This window comes from Salmo trutta, chromosome 10, assembly GCF_901001165.1.
Source record: "Salmo trutta chromosome 10, fSalTru1.1, whole genome shotgun sequence".
Lineage (NCBI taxonomy): Eukaryota > Metazoa > Chordata > Actinopteri > Salmoniformes > Salmonidae > Salmo > Salmo trutta.
The window spans coordinates 31,392,532-31,404,769 of record NC_042966.1 but is presented as its reverse complement, the minus strand read 5'-3'; positions in this window follow the sequence as shown (position 1 = coordinate 31,404,769).

Genomic DNA, 12,238 nt, shown 5'->3' with positions numbered 1-12,238 from the left:
AACGAAACGGGGATAAACATTCCTGAATTTATCCAATAGGAACTCTAGTTTGCAACTGTTGGACTAATGATTACACCGTAGATCAGCTAGGCGCAGGAAAGAGTGTGCAAGGTGGTATTGAATGTCTCATTGTCTGTCACCTTGCATTTTTCTCTCGACCTGTGTGCACCTACACTGTAAACTTTCATTCATAGGCTAGGTTGTAGCAACCTCATGATGGGTATATGGAAAATTAGAGTATCGTGTAGCAGCCTAAACCTATTGCTGTTACATTGAACTGGGTGAATGGAATATGAATGACAGTCATCCAATATGCTGTAATACAGGGTTCCTCAACTGGCGGCCACCCCAAGTTTTCTGAGCAAAAACATATTATTATTATTTTAAATTTATTATTTTCATTGTTGGACATAAAAGACTGTAAAAACATCAGGAAATCAGCTCCAAGTGATTTAATTGAAGAAATTTGTTCCCATGTATTCCCATGGATAATGGAGATACAAATGTAAGCAAGGTTTGAAATTATTATGTTTTAGTCAAACATTATATCTGTTTGGGCTTCTTGCAGTCAATTTGCAGTCTACAAATGATTTGTAATTATAAACTAGGTGGTTCGAGCCCTGAATGCTGATTGGCTGACAGCCATGGTATATCAGACCGTTTACCACGGGTATGACAAAACCTTTCTTTTTACTGCTCTAATTACATTGGTAACCAGTTTAGAAAAAGCAATAAGGCACCTCATGGGTTTGTGGTATATGGCCAACATACCATGGCTAAGGGCTGTATCCATAAGAGCAGCCTTTAGCCGTGGTATATTGGCTACAAACCACACCCCCTTGGGCCTTATTGCTTAATTATGTTCTGACCATCCGCTCAAGAAAAAATCGTACGGCGGTTGAATCTAGTTGATGATCCCTGCTTTAATAGATATAAGGCCATTCTCATAAAAAAAATGGTGAGCCCTCATCTTAAATGGCACCGACCTCCACTGGTGTGTGTGTGTATGTGTGTGTGGGTGTGTGTTTTATATGTGTTTGTTATAACATCTAAAATTTTAAATCAACCAAGAAGCAAGGATCTGTATTATTTAAAACCCACTCAAAATTTATATTTGTTCTGTGCCACAGTCATTTGCAGAGTTCCTAAATATTTTATATCTACAGAGTTCGACAGAACCCCTGAGACCAAACCTTGTCCTCCGATAGTTCTAAGCAATACGTGTGCGTCCCAAATTGAAACTTATTCCCTATATAATGCACTGCTCTGGTCAAAAGTAATTCACTATATAGGGAATAGGATGCCAATTTCGGATACAGCCGAAGGAAATGTGCTAGCCTTTATACTGAGTCTATTAAATACTATCTTAATACTATAGTATTAAAGAGATTCTCTGGTACTTTTGTATACTTTTTAGCGAGTAGTTCTAAAAGTTGCGCTTACTAGCCAAAAGTGGTCCCCTGAAATTGCATACTACTTCACATATGTGCAAGTATGTGCACCACGTCATTGCTCTTTGTCTTGCTCTGCTGTGTGTGCATTTTGCTAGCTGTCACTCAAATGGCGAGGGGCTGAAACTTGTTGGCTAGAACTCGAATTGCTAGGGGCCTGGCCCAAGTGGGGGAACATTTTGGGAATATAACGCAGCACAGCTTCCAGAAAAACAGTTGCTTTCAAACTAGGAATTTTTTGGCTAACTGTGGTAAAACAGTAATTCTGATCATAGATTATGCATGTATGAACTACACATTGACACATCCAGCCCAAAGCGGGAGGTTTAAAAAAAGACTTAGTAGTCGCCAGAGTTCCTGAGCATGTCTTTAATATCACTTGACCAACAGTGGCATCCTCACTGACACTGCTGCTGATACCAAGTGGAAAGTTTCAACTTGATCCAGAGGAGGTGAATGTGTTTTGGTTCCATCCATAATGCATGAGTGGAGAGATGGCACCCCGTGTGAGGAGAATCCATAGAGATGAATAAAGGGTGTACTTGTCACAAAATACTGTGATTGTAGGGGCAGTGTCATGGAGAGCTTTCACCATTTTCAGGTGATCAACTGGGTGGGATTTTCTATGGTTTGGAAGGGATCCAACCAGGTCATCCATGTTACAAGTCAGTATTCGACGCCCATCCATCCATCGGGATATGACGTGGAAACCGGCCACTAGGGACAACAGTGAGTGCTGTTACCTTCAAGTAGGTTATGGTTTTGCTAGGGTGTTGTGGACGGGGATGGTGGATGGCCGTAAGCGTCTTTCTCTGATTCCAAAGGTTAAAAGTTTGAATACAGCAATAGAAAGTTGGTTTAGATATATATTTTTTTAAGCCTATCCCAAACCTTAACCCTTACCTTAACAATTCAGAGTGAATGCCTAACCTTACGATTTCGGATTTAATGCCTAAACTTACCCTTAAACACTTCAAAATTTGAAAAAACTACGAAATTTGACATTTGAGAAACATGGGTAAACGTCTCGTTCTGACGTGAGATTGTGAGAACTAGTTATTGCATGGTCTTCTTCTTCCTGAAATGGTTTAGAATCCCTTCAATAAATCATGTTCTATATGATATGAGGAGAATCCTTACACAGATATCAGAGTAACTCAACTCAGGTTGTGTCGTTTACAGTTGCTTCAGCTGCACATCCTACTCTGCTTGCACAGCACGACTGCAAAAAAGATGACCTGGAACGCCCCCATTACATTGCGAGTTGGGGATGCAGCCAGCCAGGGCTCAGTGACAGCATCTGTCTTGGTCCAATTTAGCCCTGCCAGACTTGCCGCCATAGCCGGTGGATTGGCCAACTGGCAGCCTGATGTTTGTTATCCAAGGTGCAATCTGTGGCTTTGTCCCAAATGGCACCCTATTCCCTATGTAGTGCACTACTTTTGATCAGGGTGCACTACAGTATACTAGGGAATAGGGTGCCATATGGGACATTGACTGTGTAATGTTCCTTTTCTGCTGGAGTTGTATGACATTGCACTATAAACTGGCTCCAAAGCTTTTGTTGTTTAACAGAAAAGGTGAGTTTTTCCACTTGGCTTTATTCTGTTCCAACGTCTCCAAGGGCACTGAGCTACCCAAGGCAGACTCTGACCTCACTCGCTAATTGCAGACTGACTCTGAAGTCAAGACAGAAGTTTGCAACTCAGAGATTTGTCATGCAGTTGCTTTGAAATATAGAGGAACACAAACAACAGAAATATTTGATAAAATAATGCAAACTCCAAGTCCAGTACTGGCAAGCATGTTATACACACATATACACCTAAATAATTTTGTTGGTATAAAAAACATTTTCATAATAGGAGAAAAATCTTCTGGGCTGTTGAGATTAGGCACTTCAGATCTATCTTCATAAAGAAGTTACACTGTACTGTATGTTAAATAGAATTGAAGCATCTCTTTATGAAGTGAATGTGAAGCTCTGAATTTTGCATTTGACCTTTAACATAACAAGTATATGGGGTCATGGCAACACAAGCACACCTTACTAGGTGTTAAAATGTCATACAGTCCTCAGATACACGAGGCATGCGCACACACACACACACACACACACACACACACACACACACACACACACACACACACACACACACACACACACACACACACACACACACACACCTTGGTTTCCATGCCAACCGGTCTTGTCTGTGGCATTTACCTCAGTAGGCTGAGTTGGTTGCGTCTCTACCACCACAGGGAATTTACCTACATGCAGACTCCACTTGACAACCTAAAGGAAAAGGGCCACCTAGCTGAAAACTTCGGGTGAGAGGTTGGAAATGTTTAAACCAAACAAAACCAACTATCTAGAGCGAATGGTCTAATTCTGTAGCGGTCGCTTTGTTTGGTTTTTCACATAACGACCTTATTTAAACAAAATGCAGTTTTTTAACAACTTTCAACACAAACGCTGACTCGGCTGATTTGTATTTGAAAAAACAAATGTGACAGCATTAAATGCCATTCCATCCCATTCCACAACACCACACAACCCAGTCTGCAAGGGACTCAGAAAAGATTGCTGCCTTAAATGTATAGTTTTCACTTCTAACATCACAGCCACCCGAATTACCTGGCTAGCCACCATATATTTTACACTACAATCCACAGTCTGTGTATTCTCCTGAAATACAGTCAATTGATCAAAGTCCAGCTAAGCTCAATAACAAATCAAATCAAATTTGATTAGTCACATGCGCAGAATACAACAGGTGTACCTTACAGTGAAATGCTTACTTACGAGCCCCTAACCAACAGTGCAGTTTAAAAAAATATGGCTAAGAATAAGAGATACAAGTAATTAAAGAGCAGCAGTAAAAAAAACAATATATACAGGGTACAGAGTCAATGTACAGGGGCACCGGTTAGTTGAGGTAGTATGTACATGTAGGTAGAGTTATTAAAGTGACTATGCATAGATGACAACAGAGAATGGCAGTGGAGGGGAGGGGGAGGGGGGGCAATGCAAATAGTCTGGGTAGCCATTTGACTAGATATTCAGGAGGCTTATGGCTTCGGGGTAGAAGCTGTTTAGAACCCTCTTGGACCTAGACTTGGCACTCCGGTACCGTTTGCCGTGTGGTAGCAATTTTTAGGGCCTCTGACGCTGTCTGGTATAAAGGTCCTGGATGGCAGGAAGCTTGACCCCAGTGATGTACTGGGCCGTTCGCACTACCCTCTGTAGTGCCTTGCGGTCGGAGGCCGAGCAGTTGCCATACCAGGCAGTGATGCAACCAGTCAAGATGCTCTCGATGGTGCAGCTGTAGAACCTTTTGAGGATCTGAGGACCCATGCCAAATCTTTTCAGTGTCCTGAGGGGGAATAGGTTGTGTCATGCCCTCTTCATGACTGTCATGGTGTGCTTGGACCATGTTAGTTTGTTGGTGATGTTGGACACCAAGGAACTTGAAGCTCTCAACCTGCTCCACTGCAGCCCCGTTGATGAGAATCGGGGCGTGCTCGGTCCTCTTTTTCCTGTAGTCCACAATCATCTCCTTTGTCTTGACAACTCCCATATCCAAGTGAAATCATCTCAAATATACACCTTGAGCCACTGTTACTTAGCATCCTGTGTGTGTGTGTGTGTGTGTGTGTGTGTGTGTGTGTGTGTGTGTGTGTGTGTGTGTGTGTGGCTCTCTGCCAGAGGAGATTCAGTCTATAGCAGGGATCATCAACTAGACTCACCCTATAGCAGGGATCATCAACTAGACTCACCCTATAGCAGGGATCCTCAACTAGACTCACCCTATAGCAGGGATCATCAGCTAGATTCACCCTATAGCAGGGATCATCAGCTAGATTCACCCTATAGCAGGGATCATCAGCTAGATTCACCCTATAGCAGGGATCATCAGCTAGATTCAGCTGCTTGCCGATTTTCCTTTAACTGATGGTCTGGGGGCCAGAAACAGAATTACAAATCATTTATAGACTGCAAATTAACCGAAAGAAGCCCAAACAGATAAGTTTAACTAGAACATAATAATTCCAAACCTTGCTTACATTTGTATTTGATCACGTCTATCTGTTATGTGTGGGAATACATGGGAACAGATTTCCAAAATTAAATTCACTTGGAGATGAGTTCCTGGTGTTTTTGCAGTCTTTTATGTCCAACAATAAAAATACAGTTTAAAAAAAATCGGCCAGCGGGCTGGCAGTTGGGGAAACCTGCCCTATAGTGATGCAATGATTTTTTCTTGCAGTATATTCATCAGACTGCTTATCAGACTTTTGCCTCTGGGGGTGCCTCTCAGCCAAACCTAATTAGAAACTAAACTTCCATAGTTTATATTTACCTCTATGGTTTACACATTCTACAGCTTGAAAATGTATGTGCAGAAGCCAGGAACACATAAGTGTATTCTGAAACTTTTGCTTTCTTGTTGTCTACATATTATATAACAATTATTTTGACAAGAACAGAAAGTATGCAAACCTTTCTCCCTGTGCTGTGCTGTCTTGCCTGTATTTACAATAAGAAACCAAGACACAAGAGTCAATAGCAGCTCTGCAATACCAAACACATGTATTGCAAATGCAACGTGATTAGTTGTTTCCACTTGCCACTGCATAAATGTGTATTTAATGTTTATGTATTTTAATTGGTTGGTTCAAGTCAGATGTAAATAAGGTGTAATGTAATTGGCTACGTTTGGAGATCGCAAACGTAAATTCTGCCAAGTCTGATATTTACATTCAAGCGGTAGGTCAAGTTTGTAGCCATTTCCTGCAGTCAAATGATCTAGTTGCCTCATCGGTGGAATGTTATTAGTATTTGGTGTTTCTATGTCAAACTATTTTGTTATATTTCAGTCTTCTGTGATGTATATAAAGTGTAATATTGGGATGCAAATGGAATAAATTGCAATTCTACATCTGACATGGTACAGGTGTCTTCAAAGTAAGTGACCATAATTTAGCCCACTGCAGTAAAAGGTTAAATCATGTGTTCTATTTAAGAAATAAGGGCGGAGGAGGTGTGGTATATGGCCAATATACCACGGCTAAGGACTGTTCTTACGCACGACACAACGCAGAGTGTCTGGACACAGCCCTTAGCCGTGGTATATTGGCCATATACCAAAAGCCCCAGAGGTGCCTTATTGCTATTATAAACTGGTTGCCAATGTAATTAGAGCAGTAAAAATAACTTTTGCCATACCTGTGGTATACGGTCTGATATACCACGGCTGTCAGCCAATCAGCATTCAGGGCTCGAACCACCCAGGTTATAATTAAGTATTTACAATGTGTACGAGTTCAAAATGTACATTTCCTGATGTGTATATAGATTGAGTATACCAAACATTAGGAACACCTTCCTAATATTGAATTGCACCTCCACCCCCTTTTGCCCTCAGAACAGCCTCAATTTGTCAGGGTATGGACTCTACAAGCTGTCAAAATGTGGGCATGCAGCTCCCCCGGGACTGCCTCGCAGAAGAAATATCATCCCGCGTAGAGAAGCACGAGATTGAATTTCTAGAGTTAACACAATCAATGTTTCCCTTTACTGTGGGAATTGTGATCAAATCAATGCAATATTAGTCACTTTCAATGCAACATACCGAAACAAAACAAACTATGCAAGATTTTGTAGGCAGAACGCATCGGAGTAGTATTCTGTTGCATTGACTTGCACATTGCATCCCGTACTCTACACAGACTGGTGTGGCATAACCAATCAGAACTAGGACTAGGACTATATGCAAATAGACCATTGCCATATATGGATCTGTGCCATTTACTTTGAACTGGACTGTGTTTACAGCATGAACGGTAGTAAGTAGATGCGCTTGTTTTGAGATCAAAGTGAGAGCTGCATGCAGCCATGTGCATGTTCGTTCATATCCTTTGCTAGTTAGTGAGTTACTAGCCCAGTTATAGATAATTTGTGGTCTGCAATGGGGGAGTGATTTCTTTCTATATGTGCACAGAACGTGTACATTTCCAGAAAAAGTAAGTTGGGTAAAGAGCTTTTTTTGTCTTAAAGGGGTAGTGTTGTATTTTGAGACAGGCTTGAATAAGCTAGGTAGCCAATAGACAGAGAGTAGCATAATTTGTCTGATTCTCTGTAATAATGGTATGGGAATAATAATGCCTCTCATTTTGTAAAGTGGTTTCTTGTGTCAAAAAAACACAACAAAATGTTCAGTCACCTCCTTGTCTGAACAACAGGTGGATAAACAGGTTAATGTCAAGCCCTGAATGCTTTTTTCCAAAAGTCTCTGGAATGTAGGCCTACATTGAACACCACACATGGGCTGCTATTGTATGCTGAATGATAGTACAGCTATTCCCATGTTAAAATGTTATGGGATGCATTTCTCCATTGTTTTTGATGGTAGGCCACTCTGGTAGGCCTACATTATGATCAAATTGCCACAATAGCCTACTTGACCACTGTCTGAAACTGTAACTTAAAGCGATTACAGCTTCAGTGTTCACAGTAAACGTGCGCTGGAAGTTGCACAGGATTTTCATAATGTTGAAAGTTTGCACTCAGCAGACCTGAAATTTGCTCAGTGCCAAAAGATTTGAGGGAACATTGATGCTGGCCCATGTTGACTCCAATGCTTCCCACAGTTGTGTCAAGTTGGCTCTATGTTCTTTGGGTGATGGACCATTCTTAATACACACAGGAAAGAAGAGGAGCTTTGCAGTTCTTGACACAAACCGGTGGGCCTGGCACCCACTACCATAACCCATTCAAAGGCACTTAAATCTTTTGTCTTACACAATCCGTGTCTCAATTGTCCCAAGGCTTAACATTTACATTACATTTAAGTCATTTAGCAGACGCTCTTATCCAGAGCGACTTACAAATTGGTGCATTCACCTTATGATATCCAGTGGAACAACCACTTTACAATAGTGCATCTAAATCTTTTAAGGGGGGGGGGGGGGTTAGAAGGATTACTTTATCCTATCCCAGGTATTCCTTAAAGGGGTGGGGTTTCAGGTGTCTCCGGAAGGTGGTGATTGACTCCGCCGTCCTGGCGTCGTGAGGGAGCTTGTTCCACCATTGGGGTGCCAGAGCAGCGAACAGTTTTAAAAATCCTTCTTCAGCCTGTCTCCTCCCATTCATCTACACTGATTGAAGTGGATTTAAAAAGGGACATCAATAGGTGATCATAGCTTTGACATGGAATCACCTGGTCAGTCTGTGTCATGGAAAGAGCATTTTTTTGTATACTCAGGGTATGTGTACGGTACCCGTTAGATATTGGGGGCTTCCAGTGATGTGCTTTTGTATGTATTTTATTGCGGAATGAGCAAGTTCGAATTGTAATGGTCACATTAGCTCATAGTTGATTCCATGTTAGAATCTACAGCCATCAACATCATCGAGCAATGCACATCTGATGTGCTGCCCTTTGTCTATTGTCCCAGAATAAACTACAGATCAACTGGGACCGTTGGCTGGCCTTCTTTTCTTTATTACACAACTCAAGAGAGAGTAAAGATCACATCCGTTACAGAGAAAACACTGTTATTAAAGGTCAAATAAGAGGTAGAAAGGCTCCAGGAAAGAATGCATGGGACTGCCTGCCTCCCTATGCACCCTGGATTAGTACTATCTAGGCCTAAATATCTTTCCTGCACTTCTCTTATTTTACTTGAAAATGGCTCCGTCTGTGCTCACTCAGTAGTCTGTACCAAATATGTGAAGGAGGGAGGAGAGGAGGGAAGGGAGGGATGGAGGAGGGATGGAGGAGGAAGGGGCAGGGCAGCAAGCTAAGAAGTGCCAGCAGACTAAATGTCAAATGCCCGGATGCCAGCCCACTAGGCTGGGGGAGGGAGGAAAGGATGGAGGGACAAGGGATGGGGGAGAGGAGGGGAGAGGAGAAGGGGAGGGAAGGGCCCTTGATACAAACCAGTAAACAATCCAAATAAACTCAGCAAAAAAAGAAACGTCCTCTCACTGTCAACTGCGTTTATTTTTAGCAAACTTAACATGTGTAAATATTTGTATGAACATAACAAGATTCAACAACTGAGACATAAACTGAACAAATTCCACAGACATGTGACTAACAGAAATGGAATAATGTGGCCCTGAATAAAGTCAGTATCTGGTGTGGCCACCAGCTGCATTAAGTACTGCAGTGCATCTCCTCCTCATGGACTGCACCAGATTTGCCAGTTCTTGCTGTGAGATGTTACCCCACTCTTCCACCAAGGCACCTGCAAGTTCCTGGACCATTCTGGGGGTAATAACCCTAGCCCTCACCCTCCGATCCAACAGGTCCCAGACGTGCTCAATGGGATTGAGATCCGGGCTCTTCGCTGGCCATGGCAGAACACTGACATTCCTGTCTTGCAGGAAATCACGCACAGAACGAGCAGTATGGCTGGTGGCATTGTCATGCTGGAGGGTCATGTCAGGATGAGCCTGTAGGAAGGGTACCATATGAGGGAGGAGGATGTCTTCCCTATAACGCACAGCGTTGAGATTGCCTGCAATGACAACAAGCTCAGTCCGATGATGCTGTGACACACCGCCCCAGACCATGACGGACCCTCCACCTCCAAATCGATCCGGCGCCAGAGTACAGGCCTCGATGTAACGCTCATTCCTTCGACGATAAACGCAAATCTGTCCATCACCCCTGGTGAGACAAAACCGTGACTCGTCAGTGAAGAGCAATTTTTGCCAGTCCTGTCTGGTCCAGCGACAGTGGGTTTGTTCCCATAGGCGACATTGTTGCCGGTGATGTCTGGTGAGGACCTGCCTTACAACAGGCCTACAAGCCCTCAGTCCAGCCTCTCTCAGCCTTCTGCAGACAGTCTGAGCACTGATGATTGTGCGTTCCTGGTGTAACTCAGGCAGTTGTTGTTGCCATCCTGTACCTGTCCCGCAGGTGTGATGTTCAGTTGTACCGATCCTGTGCAGGTGTTGTTACACGTGGTCTGCCACTGCATGGACGATCAGCTGTCTGTCCTGTCTCCCTGTAGCGCTGTCTTAGGCATCTCACAGTACGGACATTGCAATTTATTGCCCTGGCCACGTCTGCAGTCCTCATGCCTCCTTGCAGCATGCCTAAGGCATGTTCACGCAGATGAGCAGGGACCCTGGGCATCTTTGTTTTGGTGTTTTTCAGAGTCAGTAGAAAGGCCTCTTTAGTGTCCTAAGTTTTCATAACTGACCTTTATTGCCTACCTTCTGTAAGCTGTTAGTGTCTTAACGACCGTTCCACAGGTGCATGTTCATTGATTGTTTATGGTTCATTGAACAAGCATGGGAAACAGTGTTTAACCCCTTTACATTGAAGATCTGTGAAGTTATTTGGATTTCTACGAATTTTCTTTGAAAGACAGGGTCCTGAAAAAGGGGCGTTTCTTTTTTTGCTGAGTTTATATCCTGGCACCAAACATTTCTACTGTACAACTATCACAAGTAATTTCCTAGACTAGTGACTGCTGAAGTTATGGAACAATCAGCAACATTCTGGAACACTCCCTCAGGGTTCCCTCAGGTCTTTAGCTACCTCTAGTCAGAAGGTGAGTATATTCTTATAGGGCTTGCATGAAGTAGAAGTTGGAGTTTTGTGCTAAAAATCTAATTTGACTCAAAACCCATATTCATTTGCTTAACTTTGTTTTTAGGTGGGATTCTGAAAATGTATTCGTTATTCAGAGTTCTGACATAATTCTGTTGAGTGCTACACTTGTCGTGTGATTGGATTGCATACCAACATGCTGTAAGCATAAATTATTAACTGAGTAGCGCCATGAACAAAGTTCACCCAAGTTCCACCCGGAGAGTCTGACATTAAACACGTGGCCCTTTTTACACATGGTGCGTTTCATATCCTCCAAAGTGACATTCACCTTACAGAAGAACAAAGGTAAATCTGAGAAGAGGGGGATAGAGAGAGAGAGATAGTTTTATAGAAGGAGAGAGACACAGAGTGTGTGAGAGAGGAAGCGAGACACAGAGAGAGGCAGAGAAAGAGAGAGGATGTGTGTGTGTGTGTGTTTGTGTGTGTGCGTGCGTGCGTGCGTGCGTGTGTGTCGGGCCGACGACAGCTAGCTGCCCGGGGCATCCAGAACTGTGGCGTGGCCGACTAGAGAAACGGCACGTTGAGCCTACCCTGGAGCTTTCCATTTTAAAATGGTGACCTTTGAGTTTAGGGGGGCAGCAATGACCCAGCTCTCTTTTGAATTATTTTCTTTAGCCATTTATTTTACAAGGCAAAGAAGGAATATGTCAATCCACTTCAAAAACATATAGGAAGCGCTCTCAGCATTAGGTGGGTGGAACAAACATCATATCAAAATCAGAGAGAGGGTTTTTTGGATTATTGTTATTCCCTTGTACTGCAATCTGAAATCTGAAATGCATAGAGATACTACAGTAGAGTATATATTTTTCCCTGCCTGCAATGAGGATGAATATCAAATCCAACCTCATTTACCTAGCTTTTATCATGCCCATTCTCAATCCACATCCGTTACTACCCTAACTTCTTCTACTCCAAGGCTAATACTGTATAATGATCAAATAAATAATGGTAGAGGTGTCCCTCCCTTAGCAGTGCCTGGGCTGATGCAAGCTGCAAGCTCGTTGTCACGCCCTGATCTGTTTCACCTGTCCTTGTGATTGTCTCCACCCTCTCCAGGTGTCGCTTATTTTCCCCAGTGTATTTATCCCTGTGTTTCCTGACTCTCTGTGCCAGTTCGTCTTGTCTGTTTCAAGTCAACCAGCGTGT